The sequence below is a fragment of the Nicotiana sylvestris genome, chromosome 6 (genome assembly GCF_000393655.2).
Source record: "Nicotiana sylvestris chromosome 6, ASM39365v2, whole genome shotgun sequence".
In the NCBI taxonomy this organism is placed as follows: domain Eukaryota; kingdom Viridiplantae; phylum Streptophyta; class Magnoliopsida; order Solanales; family Solanaceae; genus Nicotiana; species Nicotiana sylvestris.
This window is the reverse complement of record NC_091062.1, coordinates 22,275,352-22,290,603: the sequence shown is the minus strand read 5'-3', so window position 1 is coordinate 22,290,603 and position 15,252 is coordinate 22,275,352. Positions and strand designations below refer to the sequence as shown.

The 15,252-nt window shown below is 39.1% G+C and overlaps 2 pseudogenes; both read right to left on the bottom strand.

The window, feature by feature from the left end:
- Positions 1–1,482: 1,482 nt before the first annotated feature.
- On the bottom strand, positions 1,483–7,515 carry LOC138870358 (zeatin O-glucosyltransferase-like; annotated as a pseudogene).
- Positions 7,516–8,661: 1,146 nt separating this feature from the next.
- On the bottom strand, positions 8,662–10,229 carry LOC104216330 (sugar transport protein 12-like; annotated as a pseudogene).
- Positions 10,230–15,252: the final 5,023 nt, after the last annotated feature.

The window sequence follows — 15,252 nt, the reverse complement described above, 5'->3', positions numbered from 1 at the left end:
GGAGAAGCACTGGGCTGCGAACGCCAAGCAGCTACCTAGTCAACTCCGGATACCTACTGGAAGACTAACCAGCACTCACTATCGCGTCCCGAGACTCTTGGATCCGCACACAAGGTGCAGGGAGCAATGTGAGTACGCCAACTCAGTAAGTAATAAAAGTAAAAGCAGCTGAGTAGTAAGAAAACAGGTAATTTCACATCATAGCACTACAGCAAAAACGTATATGCCCAGAACAATACATTAAATCAATAAAATTTCATAAAAACAACTTAGTTCAGTAAAACCATTTTAAAACGGCTTTCAATAGTTTCAAACGAGTGATGAGAACAATGAGTAAAAGAATTGAAACGTAAACAGCCCCTGAGCAAAATATGTACCACAACTGCCCCTCGGGCAAAATATCAACAGAACCAGCCCCTCGGGCTACCTCACAATCACTCCTAATTAGCCCCTCGGGCAACAACATGAAACAGCAACAGCCCCTCGGTCAATATCGCATCTCTCACATTGGGTACTCGCATTCACTGGCTACTATATAAAATGGGAGCGCGTTGCACGCCTGCAACGGTACTATATGAAAAGGGAGCGGGTTGCACGCATGCAATGGTACTATATAAAATGGGAGCGGGTTTCACGCCTGCAACGGTATTATATGAAATGGGATCGGGTTGCACGCCTGCAACGGTATTACATGTGTACTTGTTTCTTATTTCCTTATCTTTTCCTGGTAATTGATTTATGGCGTTCCTTACATTTCTCTACTGTTATTCTATTGTTATCTGTTACTCCCCACATCATGTTTCCCCCGCCCAACTTTAGCTGTAATTATCTGCTTTTATTTTCGTTGTATATGATTTAACTGCACAGGTTTATTTGGTAGTCTGGTTAGGCTAGGCATTTACTAGTACATAGGGTCGGTTGTGCTGATACTACACTCTACACTGTGTGCAGATACTAATACCGGAGCATTAGGACCGCACAGAGGGTGCTGTCTTCAGTCCATTCAGGCCACCCGAGGTAGTCCTGTAGACGTCCGCAGGCCTTGGAGTATCCTCTTATCTTTTCTCTTTCTATTTTTACTTATTCAGAGACAGACTTGTGTATTTCCATTCAAACCTTATTTGTAGTATTCTTAGATAGTCCGTGACACACCAAATTCTAGGTAGTATTGTATTTCAGATTATATAACAAATATTCGGTTAATGATTAAGTTTTCGTCTTCTGCATTTTTGGTTATTTAGTTTATTCCATTGCTTAAATCACTTATTACTTTGAATTATTGAACATGCTTAATAAAAAGGGATAATGAATTTATAATACTCGGCTTGCCTAGCTTTCACGAGCAGGCACCATCACAACTCCCGAGGGTGGGAAATCCAGATCGTGAAAGAAATCTTTGAAACCCGTCATCTGGTATTCTGGTGGATCATCACCCAAATGCACAAAAGACAGGTATACTGTCACCAATTCTTCTTTATGAGCCTAACTCCACACAGAGATTCCAATTTTTAGAAAACTAGTTACAAAACCAGCATTATAGGGCTGGTCTGCATTGTTTGATCAAGCTGCTATTTGAACTCCTATGCTAATGCTCTCCAAACAAGAGTTCCATCCATAATCACTCAAAAATCCACCCGTAGATGGATATCCCAAGATTTCCAATTGGGGTACCCAATTTCTCACCACCATTCCACTTCCTTCCCCTCTCTCTTCAAACTCTTTTGGTAATTTAATCTTATTTCCTTCTTTCTCTGCTTTAAACCAAGAGCGAGCTCATTGATCTTTCCTTGTGAGAACTTAGTGTTTGTTCCAAATGATGTGAATATTACTGAATTAGCATCTTGCTTGTCGATAAATTCTAGGCATTCATGACGATTTCAGTTTGGCTCAAAAGATTTTAAACTCTTTTTAAGCAAATCAATCAAAGAAGATGAATGGGCTAATCCTAGTTAAGGATAATTGACTCTAGATCCGAGATGAATAATATGAATTACAAAACATAGCCGGATATAAATGTTGACGGCGATTATGGCAAGATTTAATAACATAAAGAAAGATGAATTGAGTAACAAAAATGTAAATAAAGGAAAAGATTCTCCCGATCTTCAGTGAGATAAATCTTCTTCAATTTGATAAAGGTGAAGGATAGACAAATACAAGAACCTTAGGACCCTTTTGGATCTGATGAAGATATGGGATCACCGATCCTCTTCTTTCTTTAGAGAGGTATGTTTACATATTTTCTAGAAAGAGGGAGAGGGAGAGGGAGAGAGCCCCCCCCCCCCATGGGAATTTCCTTTTGCTTGTATATATAGTCAAAATAACCCTCTTACCCCTGCCGCAACTTGACGTGTTTGGGTAAGTGGGGTTTCCTTGTCTTGGGAAGGCATTGCCCTCGTTGCTGTGTCGAATGCCTTAAAGGAGGGATGAGGTTAACTTTATTGACCTCTTCTATTTGGTAGCAATAATGGGGTCATGTCCACCCTGGTCGATGTTGTCAGATTTTGACCAATACAGTTAGTCCCTCCGTTCGTCAGGGTCGTGCCTCGTCGGACCCGACGGATGGAACATGCGTACGACGTAGCTGAGAGGAATCTGACCCCTCATTTTGTTCCTTAGTCGCACTCTGCATATTTTGGGTGGCACGGGAAGCAGGCACCGTGAACGAGGCAATTTATGAGGAAGCACGAACGAAAGCTGGTGAGGCTCGTACAAATTGTGGATACGACGCGGCGACACCCAAAGCTAATAGGGGTGCGGATGGTGATGATGACGAGCCTTATGGAGATGGTGACTACGACGGCAGCGATGAAGACACTGAGTGAAAAGATAGATGTCTCTTTTGACTATTGATCCAGGCCGTATGTAATCCGCAACTATTTGCGCAGTGACTTTGTATAAAGAAGAATTTTTTTGTTATTCGCCTTGTACTTTTGTGTTTTTGCTTTTGCGACTTTGGTGCAAGGTAGATTCCCACGTGGCGAGTCCCGGTCTTTCTTTCCCTTTATATTTTCTTACGGTACCGGGTCTTAAGAAAATTTTGAACTCTCTTTGGCTATGGCTCGTAGCCCCGAGGGTGCATTTTCAAACTTTTATCGAAATATCATCCCGTTGTTGTCCGATCGAGGTAGGACGCTTCGTTTTGGTGAAGGCTCATGGCCTTAGAGGGTATTATTTCAATCTTATCGAAATATTGACCTATCATCGTTCGATCAAGGTCGAACCCTTCTTTTTAGCGAAGGCCTTTGGCCTTAAAGGGTGTTGTTTCGAGCTTGTCAAAAAGTTAACCCGTTGTGGTTCCAACGAGATCGAATATTGATACGGACGAGGTCGAATGTTGATTTGGAAGAGGCCGAATGTTGATTCGGACAAGGCCGAAGGTTGATTCGGACGAGGCTGTGTTATTTCAAACAAGGCCGAATGTTGGTTCGGATGAGACATAATATTGTTTAGGACGAGACCAAAAGTTGATTCGGACGAGGCCAAAAGTTGTTTCGGTCGAGGCCGAATGTTGATTCGGTCGAGGCCGAATGTTGATTCGGTCGAGGTCGAATGTTGATTCGGTCGAGGCCGAATGTTGATTCGGGCGAGGCCGAATGTTGATTCGGGCGAGGCCGAATGTTGATTCGGGCGAGGTCGAATGTTGATTCGGGCGAGGCCGAATGTTCATTCAAACGAGGCAGAATGTTTTTTCGGTCGAGGCCGAATGTAGATTCGGACGAGGACAAAAGTTGATTCGGACAAGGCTGAATGTTGTTTCGGTCGAGGACGACTTTTAATTCAGACGAGGCCGAATGGTGTTTCGGTCGAGGCCAAATTCTTTTTCTTTGGTGAAGTCCCTTGGCCTTAAGGGTGTTATTTTGAACTTATTGAAATGTTAACCCGTCGTCGTTCGATCGATGTTGAAGTCCCTTGGTCGTAAAGGTCGATTCGGACGAGGACGAATGTTGGTTCGGACGAGGCTAAAATTTGATTCGGACGAGGCCAAATGTTGTTTTGGTCGAGGCCGAATGTTGATTCAGATGAGGCCGAAAGTTGATTCGGACGAGGCCAAATGTAGGTTCGGTCGAGGCCGAAATTTGATTCGAACGAGGCCGAATGTTGGTTCGGACGAGGCCGAATGTTGGTTCGGACAAGGCCGAAAGTTGATTTGGGCGAGGCCGAATGTTGATTTGGACGAGGCCGAATGTTGTTCTGGTCGAGGCCGAAAGTTGATTCGGACGAGGCCGAAAGTTGTTTCGGTCGAGGCTGAATGTTGTTTCGGGCGAGGCCGAATGTTGTTTCGAGCGAGGCCGCATGTTGATTCGGACGAAGCCGAATTGTGTTTCGGTCGAGGCTGAATGGTGTTTCAGTCGAGGCCGAATTCTTTTTCTTTGGAGAAGGCCCTTGGCCTTAAGGGTGTTATTTAGAACGTATCGAAATGTTAACCCGTTTTTGTTCGATCGATGTCAAACTCTTGTTTGGCGACAGCCCTTGGCCGTAGGGGTCGACCTATTATTTTTTGGTGACGGCCCTTGGCCGTGAGGGTCTAGCCCCACTTTTTTGGAGATGGCTCTTGGCCGTAAGGTCGATTCAGACGAGGCCGAATATTGTTTTGGTCGAGGTCGAATTCTTCTTTTTGGCGATGGCCCTTGGTCGTAGGGGTCGACCTATTCTTTTTTGGCGACGGCCCTTAACCGTAAGGGTCGACCTATTCTTTTTTAGCAACGGCCCTTGGCCGTAAGGGTCGATTCGGACGAGGCCGAATTCTTCTTTTTGGCAATGGCCCTTGGCCATAGGGGTCAACCAATTCTTTTTTGGCGACGGCCCTTGGATGTAAGGGTCGAGCCCCTCTTTTTTGGTGAAGGCTCTTGGCCGTAGGGGTCGACCTCTTCTTTTTGGCGAAGGCCCTTGGCCTTAAAGGGTGTTATTTCAAACTTATTGAAATGTTAACCTATCGTCATTTGGTTGATGTCGAACTCTTCTTCTTGGCGAAGGCCCTTGGCCTTAAAGGGTGTTATTTGTAACTTATCAAAATATTAACCCGTCGTCGTTTGGTCGATGTTGAACTCTTCTTCTTGGAGAAGGCCCTTGGCCTTAAAGGGTGTTATTTCGAACTTATTGAAATGTTAACCCGTCGTCATTTGGTCAATGTCGAACTCTTCTTCTTGGTGAAGGCCCTTGGCCTTAAAGGGTGTTATTTCGAACTTATCGAAATGTTAACCCATCGTCATTTGGTTGATGTCGAACTCTTCTTCTTGGCGAAGGCCCTTGGCCTTAAAGAGTGTTATATCGAACTTATCGAAATGTTAACCCATCGTCGTTTTGTCGATGTCGAACTCTTCTTCTTGGCGAAGGCCCTTGGCCTTAAAGGGTGTTATATCAAACTTTTTGAAATGTTAACCCGTTGTCGTTTGGTCGATGTCGAACTCTTCTTCTTGGCGAAGGCCCTTGGCCTTAAAGGGTATTTTTTCGAACTTGTCAAAATGTTAACCCGTTGTCGTTTGGTCGATGTCGAGCTCTTCTTCTTGGCGAAGGCCCTTGGCCTTAAGGGGTGTTCCTTGGGGGAGTCCCAATTTGCTTAATTTTGTTGGAATTGGAGAATATGACGTATTTCCTAGGGAAGTCCTAGTTTGCTTAATTTTACTTGCATTGGAGAATATGATGTATTTCGTGAGGGAGCCCCAGTTTGCTTAATTTTGCTTGCATTGGAGAATATGATGTATTTCCTGGGGGAGTCCCAGTTTGCTTCTGCTTCTATTCCTCTTAGAAAAATAGTCAGTTAAAACAAAATAAAAGTGTTCGTTACCTCGATTTGATCGATCGACGAGTGGAGAGGAGTGACCATATTCCTTTCTTTTCAGTGGCCGCTACCAATTTTGGGGTGGTTGTTCGCTTTAGTAAAGTTTTTTGTTGTTGTATAGATAGCATATTATGATATTTCAAACATAAAGTTAAGATTGCTCCATCTGCCCTCTTTTTCCACTTCGACGTTCTATGGGCTGTCATTTTCTTGAGTTTGTTTTGTGCAATTGCAGCCCTTCCATCTTTGTAACTTGGACGTTTTTAACTTCTATGTCCAAGCTCTTTTCATTTAAGACAATTGAACTCATAAGTCCTTGAAGTCACTTATCTGTTTTCTACAGTTGAAATACATAATCAAATTTATCCAATGATAACAAACGCCCTTGATTCTGCATTTAAAGAACGCGGAAGTTGTACGAATATTCTCTTATACGGATAGTATATTAAAAATTTGAAGCTGCAGAAGCAAAAGAGAGTTTAAGAAAGCTATTTCGTCTTCCCATGTTATGGCAGACAGTCGTACTACGAAATATCTACCATGAACACAACATAGAACTGGAATTGAAATCCAGATTTAGAGGAAACTAAAATTTTAACTAGAAAATCCCCACAGATGGCGCCAAATTGTTTGGCTCAAAAGATTTTGAACTCTTTTTAAGCAAATCAATCAAAGAAGATGAAGGGGTTAATCCTAGTTAAAGATAATTGACTCTAGATCCGAGATGAATAATATGAATTAGAAAACATAGCCGGATATAAATGTTGACGGCGATTATGGCCAGATTTAATAACATAAAGAAAGATGCATTAAGTAACAAAAATGTGAATAAAGGAAAAGATTCTCCCGATCTTCAGTGAGACGGATCTTCTTTCATTTAATAAAGGTGAATGATAGACAAATACAAGAACCTTAGGACCCTTTTGGATCTGATAAAGATATGGGATCACCGATCATCTTCTTTCTTTGGAGAGGTGTGTTTACATATTTTCTAGAAAGAGGAAGAGGGATAGCCCCCCCCCCCCCGTGGGAATTTCCTTTTGCTTGTATATATAGTCGAAATAACCCCTTTACCCCTGCCGCGACTTGACGTGTTTGGGTAAGTGGGGTTTCCTTGTCGTGGGAAGGCATTGCCCTCGTTGCTGTGTCGAATGCCTTAAATGAGGGATGAGGTTAACTCTACTGGCCTCTTCTATCCAGTGGCAAGAATGGGGTCGTGGCCACCCTGGTCGAAGTGGTTAGATTTTAACCAATACAATTTCTGTCACTAGATTCGTGTGACTCTAGCAGCATATGAAGTGGACCAACAACCCACAATGGCTTCTTGTCTTTTTCATTATTTGCAAGTAATAAATCAATGTACTTTCCTTCCACATATCTATGGGAGTTCATGAATTCTCTAGAGTTGAGTGTCCATTCATGTGTCATTCTAACGAACAATGCCTCAGCTCTCCATCATAGGAAACTCGTCCTGCAATTGCCCAACTATTTGGTCATGATCATCATCAACAACAATGTGATCATGATCATGACATTGACGGAGCAAAGAGTATCTAGTAAAAGCTGAATCAATATAAGACTCGACATTTGGAAATGAAAACACATCCCCCATAGAATGCTTCATAGCATTGTCCTGAATTAGTACCAAACCTTTGCAATGGTGGAGAGTTCAAGGCATATTTAACGAATGGGATCATCAAGTTTGTGTATCAAACACAGTAATCGAAGGCACGCCAGCGCCAGCACTTTCGGTGTCTTCTGTTTCTGAAGAAGAAGAAGGTATCAAAAGGTCATTGAAATGAATGTCGGAGGCCTTGAGATCACTTTGGACGCGCAATTTCAAATCTTGGTTTTGATCTACAAGGCTGAGGAAGTGTACTGGTATATTATGTGAAGCGATAAACCGAGCAAGAACGAAGAACTGATTGAGACGGCCATATTCAAGAAATGGAACCATGGCCACAATCACTTCATTGGTAGCCATTGGAACAAAAGAAGAAAGACTGAGGAGAAATGAAAATTGTACAATGAGCTTTGGCTTAACGGTGGGAAATGCCTCATCTTATATGGTCAAGTGACAAAATTCACGTGATAAACATGATGCCATATGCAGATCTGGGAAATAAAAACAAGAGAATAATATATATATATATATATATATATATATATATATATATATATGTATATATAACCTTAAACAAGCGAAAAATGTTCTGAATAAAATTAACTCCGCAAGATCATTGTATGGATGATTAGTTTGTGAATATTTAGTGAAAGTACATGAATTATGTTATTTGTCCATGCTTTTTAATGAAGTGAACAACATCTAATTGAGTTAGTTATAATTGTTTGATGACATGATTCTCGTGACAACTCGGGAAGAGCTCTAGACAAAAGTGTTACAACTCGAGAAGAGATCTAGACAAAACTGTGACAACTCGAGAAGAGCTCTAGATAAAACTGTCTCGAACTGCAAATTGAACATTTAACAAGCATATTTGTATTTACCATTAATCTGTTTATACCTAAAAGGTTCTGAGCCTAATAGACAATTCGTTTTTTGGACGCCTTTGAGACAGACTTATTACGGTTTTGCGGTCAAGAGTGCCTTTTGCTAATTAAGGTGCACTTTTGAGTCTACTTCTACTACTTTAAAATACTACTCTTGCATATCATAAGAAATAATTGTTACTGTAAACAAGGCTACATATTGAATAGAAAGAAAAATAGTACTACTATGGAAAATAACAAAGTCTAAAAACACCCAAAAAACTCCAAAACATTAGAAAAAGAAAAGTTGGGAGTATACAAAGAGAGAAAACAGTAAAATAGCTATACGATGAAATATTTTCATCTGTGTGCCAATTCTATCCTATATTTTAGACTATCTCCTTTGAAGGCTTTAAGCCATTCTCTTGTGGCTTTGGTTCTGCATCATCCACGAACTTCTTCCAATACCAATGTTTTCTCCAAACTTGAGACATCTCTTCAATTGGTATATTCTTTGTTTCGGGCACGTACAAGTAGACAAACACAATCATTATTAACACATACGCCGCAAAGAAGATAAATAGACCAAACTTCATCCCACATAGCATCTTCAAGAATATTTGTGCAACTCCGAAAGTGAAAAACATGTTCAAGGATACAATAACACAGTGTGCTGCAGATCAAACTTCCAATGGAGAAATCTCACTCGAAACCAACCATCCTAACGGACCCCATGAATATGCAAAGTTAGCAACGAATACACAGATGCAGACAACCACTAAAGCTGCAAACCAAAGTGGCAAATCTGTTGCATTCCCTGTTGTTCCGAATTTTGCCCCAATAAGAGCTTCCACTGCTGTTTGGAATATACACATGAAGATGCCACCCCAGAAGAAGAGTATTCTCCTCCCAAACTTATCTGTACAAAATACTGAAATAAAAGTTGCACCCAGGTTGACACCGCCAGTGATAGCAGCTGACATAAGCGAAGCGTTACTCTTAAACCCTAATGTTTGGAAAAGCACAGGAGCATAGAACATGACCACGTTAATTCTCGTAAGCTGCTGTAACGATGGAATCAGAATTGACAAAACCAACTGCGGTCTATACTTTCGAACGAATAAAAGATTATTCCATGGCCTTTCTACTTTCTTGGATGCTTCACTCGCCATAACAAGGTCATTAAATTCAGCATTCACATTATCAACTCCTCTTATCTTTTTCAACAATTGTTCTGCCTCCTCTTTCTTTCCCCTGTCTATCAATGAACTCGGACTATCAGAGAGAAACATTGAGGAAACCAGGATGACTAGTGCTGGCATGGCTGCACCTCCTAAGCTAACCCTCCAACCCCAACCGCCAGACATTTTGCTAGGTCCAAAGTTGACCAAATTCGCTATCAGAATCCCAATGGTGATAGCCATTTGGAATAACACGTTGAAAGTCCCTCTGTATTTGTAGGGAGCAACTTCTGACAAATAAATAGGGACAGATTGATTAGCAAATCCGACACCAATCCCCAAAAGAATACGACCCAAGATGAGCATGCTAATATGGATAGCAGCAGCGTTGAGGACGGCGCCTATCAAGAAAAGAGACCTCTAAGGGCCATAGTAACTTTTCTGCCACGTTTTTTACTAACATGAGAAGCAACAATGGACGCAAACAGGGCAGCCACGTAAAGAGAAGACGTGAAAAGGGTCAACAACTGGTTGTCGAACTTACAATATTGGTTGGTCGAGGTGTTCAAAGCCTCTTTTTGGTAAACAAACATGAAGAAGCGTTTCAAAAAAAGATCCATGGAAGTAACTCCACCTGAAATTCCAATGTCGTAGCCAAAGATCAACCCTCCTATGGCTTCCATGATACAAGTCATGGCTACGTACAGTGTTAGCTTCCCTGGGTACTCATCTAGATTGTCTCCGCCACCGCCGGGGATAAAGTTTCCACCAGCCATGAAGATATTGATCAAAAAAAATACTATGCAGAACAAAGAAGTGAAGATTATATAAAGTGTTTGAGATGGTGTCCTTAGGCGTGGAAAGACAAGGGCATATATAGATGTCAAAAACCGAGATCGAATAGGTTTATAACTTGCAAAACTAGTAGGATATCCTTTTATTCTTCTTTTGTCTTTTGTTGTAGTTAGAGCCTGTTTGGCTTAGCTGATTTAGAGTAGTTGATAAACATTTTTAAATGCTGAAACAAATTTAAATAATAAGCAGTTACGTATTTGGATAAATATACTGAAATTAATAATATGCAGCTGAAGAACTGGGTATATGAAGAGTTTTGTTTTAAAAAGAAGTATTTTAGGGATAGAATAGTAAATATTTTGGTCAAACTTAAAGTGCTTATAAGCTGAAATTTGATAAGTTCGGGGAGACCAACTTATGATTTTTGGCTTTTAAGCACTTAACTTATAAACACTTTTAATTTTACCAAACGCGTAGATAAGCCAAAAAATGTTTATAAGTCAGTTTGACCAGCTTATAAGCTTAGCCAAACACCCTCTTAGTATGTTTATGACTTACATAATTACCCGCATATATATAATTTCCTAAGTTGAGTAGGATATGGAGTATTTCGTTTCATGCTTAATTCTATATAGAATATCCGTGATCTTATATAATCAGGAAAAGTTATGGGAAATTCAATGTAAAAAGATATACGGGCAATTTCAAATAAAATGAATCGAAAAACTGTAAACCTATCATCGTATCATCATCAATTCATCTATATTTATACCTATATCTATATTATATTAGTTTTAGGCTGCGCGTTACGCGTGTAACTATATCAATGAGTATATAGCTTTAAAGAATTAGATAAATATTATCCATCTGTTTCAATTTATATTACGTAGTTTGACTAGATATAACATTTAAGAAAGTAGAAAATGAAGACTTTTGAATTTTGTGATCGTAAACATACCATAACATCTGAGTGACTATAAAAGTTTATCATTAAATGCAAAATAAAATATTTATGTTGAGTTATTTCTAAATTTTAAAAACTACTATTGGTTTCTTAAACGTACTAAAAAAATAGCATTATGATTTTTGAAACGAATGGAGTATCAAATAATGTATTTGAGCTCAATAAATAAAGAAATTTTGTACCACAAAAGTTACCAGATGCCTAGTTGTGATTTCTGGGAACTTTTGTGGGAATACCCATGCAAATTGTTGTTATTATTATAATATAATACTAAACAAACAAGTACCACAAAAATATATTTATCAAGGACTCTTCAAAAAGTTGTTAGATAACACAAATTGAAAATCAATACATTGGTCCTTTAGAAATTCGGAAATGAAAATGTTGCCCTTTGGCGCATAAAAAATTGACTAGTGGCAATATACAATGATCAAAATTGAGTTACTAATATGTTACAACAAATAACTTAATTCATAAACAATATAGAGAACCGTCATTTGTTGGAAAAAATCTAAAAGTATAAAAAAAATTAATAGCAACCCATTTAGAATATATTTTGTCTTCTTCTATTTCATTGTTATTGATTCAACTTTGCATTTTAATGATTTGATTCGTAATACTAACTATATCTGAGTTCATTGTTTTTTCTGATTTCTTTTCATCTTCAGTATTCTTCACACGGAAACAAATTTATGTATCACAAAGGTTCAATTAATTAAAAAATAACTTTGTTCGTGTGAAGAATTTGAAAAATAATAAATTTATTTCCTCTTAGACACTTGAACCTTTTTTAAACTTGATTGCAAATTGATCTTCAAGTTTTAATTATTTTAGGATTGACCCTATTGCTTAATTAGTGCTTAAATGGGATTTGAGTTAATTATAAAGAAAAAGGGAAAGTTTAGACTGTATCCTATTATTTTAATTATTACACTTTTGTCCCAATCTATATAAATATAATATTTCCAGATTTTTTTTTAAAAAAAAGGAAAAAGAAAAATCCAAAACCCCCATTAAGGGGTTTGTTAAGGACCGTGTGTTTATCCTCGACCACAATAAGAGTGGAGGACGCAACCTAAAGTTGACACCGAACATTAAGGATGGATATTGATTTAGGTTGAATGTTAAGGGTTAAGGTTCAGGGTTAATAGACCATTAAAAGGGTTTATCGACGATTAGTGGTTGATGGAAGACAATACATATTGTTAATTAATTAAAATATATCCACGTGCCATATCCCTAACCAAATCTTTTTTTTGACCCCTATAAAATTTCAATCTGACCGGCTATCTAAAAACCAAAATTACTCACATTTCAAGTTCAATTTTTACTTCTGAAAAAGCATTGGTCAAATAGTTGAAGAAGATGATCCAAGGATCGAGTGTGTTGTTTGGGTCGAGAAAGAACTCTCACTGCGATAATTCTCAAAATGTTTGAAACCTAAGGTAAGATAAATTTAATAATTCATCCTTTTTTAATTTTAAGGTTTCAAGTTTATTGATAATTTTTTTTTCGATTTCATTGGATAGGGTAAAAGATGTCAATTTTGGAAATGAGACGATGATCTGCTAGATCTAAGGATTGCTGGCCATATTAGTAGTTTGAAGTACGTAAATGACGCTCTTAAGCATGGAAAAATAATTCTGCAAATGGAGGTGGTTGAACTAGAAAATATTTTAGCAATGGATGTTCAGGTAGAAGATGATGATGATGGAAGAATTGAATTGGAAGTAAGGCAGATTCATGTAGATAATTATGTTGGGGGGATGGTTAAGACAAATTGAATGAGACTGAATAAATGGATTATGCTTTTGTGCAACATTCTCCGATTTGGGGCAGCTTGGATGATGAAAAGCAATATTAGTTTGTTGTTGGTAGGAATAATTTAATTATTCTAAGTTTTCTTTGTTGGAAGTGTTCTAGAACATGTAATGTTCTACTGATGTAATGTGATATTTGATGAAGTTATTAGATGCGACTTTGAGTCATTACTCAACCAAATAACTAGTTTATTAATGGACCAAGTGTTTATTAAGCAATCAAGTAGCTAATTTATTACTAGACGCATTGTCTATTATGCAACCTCTAGCTTATTGTAATACAAAAAGGAAGTGCATCGAAACAAAAAATAATAGCAACAATGGTTAATCGACAAAAAGGTAGTTTCATCTTATAAAGGTAGATGCAAATATCATAAATTATAACTAGTTCACCGAACAAAAAGTTTATCCCATGACCTATTCAATGATACTAATAAAACTAGGAAGGGTCATGTAACAACCCGGTCGGTTGTTTTATGAGTTACCGCTCCGTTTCTCCCATTTCTGCTTCTTATTATCTTGTTCAGCTGTATTATGTGTTATCGGGTTGGTTGGTTCATATTCAGAGAGATTTTTGAAAGGAATGAGACACTTAGTCTCTTTTGAGTAAGCTTAGGTTGTAAAAGTCAATCGGATGTTGACTTATGTGAAAAAGGGATCGGATGTAAATTCCGATGGTTCGGATAGCTTCAGGAGGTTATTTCGGACTTAGGATCTTGATCGGAATGTGTTTTGGAGGTCCGGAGGAGATTTAGGCTTGAATTGGCAAAATTGAAATTTTGGCATTTTCCGGTTACAACAACAACAAACCCGGTTTGATCCCAAAATGTGGGGTCTGGGGAGGGTAGTCTATACGCAAACCTTACCCCTACCTAAATCAGGTAGAGAGGTTGTTTCCAACAGACCCTGGGCTCAGGAATGGAAAGAAGAAGTAGAGGGTAGTAAGGAAGGAAAACAGTATCCAATAATAGCAATACGGAATATAATACCTAAGGCGAACAAAACCATATACCGTAATAAAAATCATAGAAGGTCCATTTGATTTTGGCATTTTTCGGTTGATAGGGGAGATTTTGATAGGGGTCGGAATAGAATTCCAGAAGTTGAAGTAGGTCCGTTGTGTCATTTGTGACGTATGTGCCAAATTTAAGGTCATTCAGACGAGGTTTGATAGACTTTTTGATCGAAAGTGGAATTTGGAAGTTTTTGGAATTCTTAGGCTTGAATTCGATGGTATTTTAGTGTTTTAATATTGTTTTGAGTGATTGGAAGGCTCGACTAAGTTTGAATGATGCTATGGGATGTGTTGGCATGTTTGGTTGAGGCCCCGAGGGCCTCGGGTGAGTTTCGGGTGGTTAAACGGATCAAAATCATGTTTGAGAAGTTGCAAAAAAATCTGTTGTTGGTGTTGCAAACATTTGGCCTTCGCGTTCGCGAGTAGGCTCTCGCATTCGCAAATTGATGTGGTGTGAGGCAGGAAGTTTGGCCTTCGCGTTCGTGATATGGGTCCCGCTTTCGCAAAGGGTTAGGTTCAGTGCTCACCGCGAACGCGATGTGTTTCCCGCGTTCGCGTAGTGTAAATGGGAGCAGCTGGGTCCAGGTTCATTTGTGCCTTGTGTTCGCGAGCTAGAGGTCGCAATGGGTTGAGGTGCTGAAGCTTCGCGTTCACGTTCAGGATGTCACATTGGCAATGAAGGATTTAAGTGGTCAACGTATTTTGTGCTTCATGAACGCGAGGCGTTGACTGCGTTCGCGAAGAAGGAAAGGGTCACCTGGGCAGAATGTTTAAATAGCCGTTGTCCGCGATTTTGGGTCTAACTTTCGCCATTTTTGAGCGACTTTGGAGCTTTTTGAGAAGAATTGAAGAGGGAATCAAAGGGAAACACTTGGATATAAGATTTATGGACTTAATACTAAATCCAATTATGATTTCTACCTAATTAAATATGAAATTTATGAAATGTAAAGCCTAAAATTGGAGAGTTAGGGCTTGGAATTTGAGATTTTGATTTGAAGATTTGAGGGGTCGTTTATGGTCAGATTTTGATGTATTTGATATGTACGAACTCCTGAGAGAGTAAGGTTTCTAATTTTGCGATTTTTATTAAAATTCGAGAAGTGGGCCCGGGGGTCGGGTTTGACCAATTTCGGGAGTTTTGAGGTAAATTGATTATTTTCGAGTGGGCTTTGTTCCCTTAGCATATTTTGATCGTATAAATA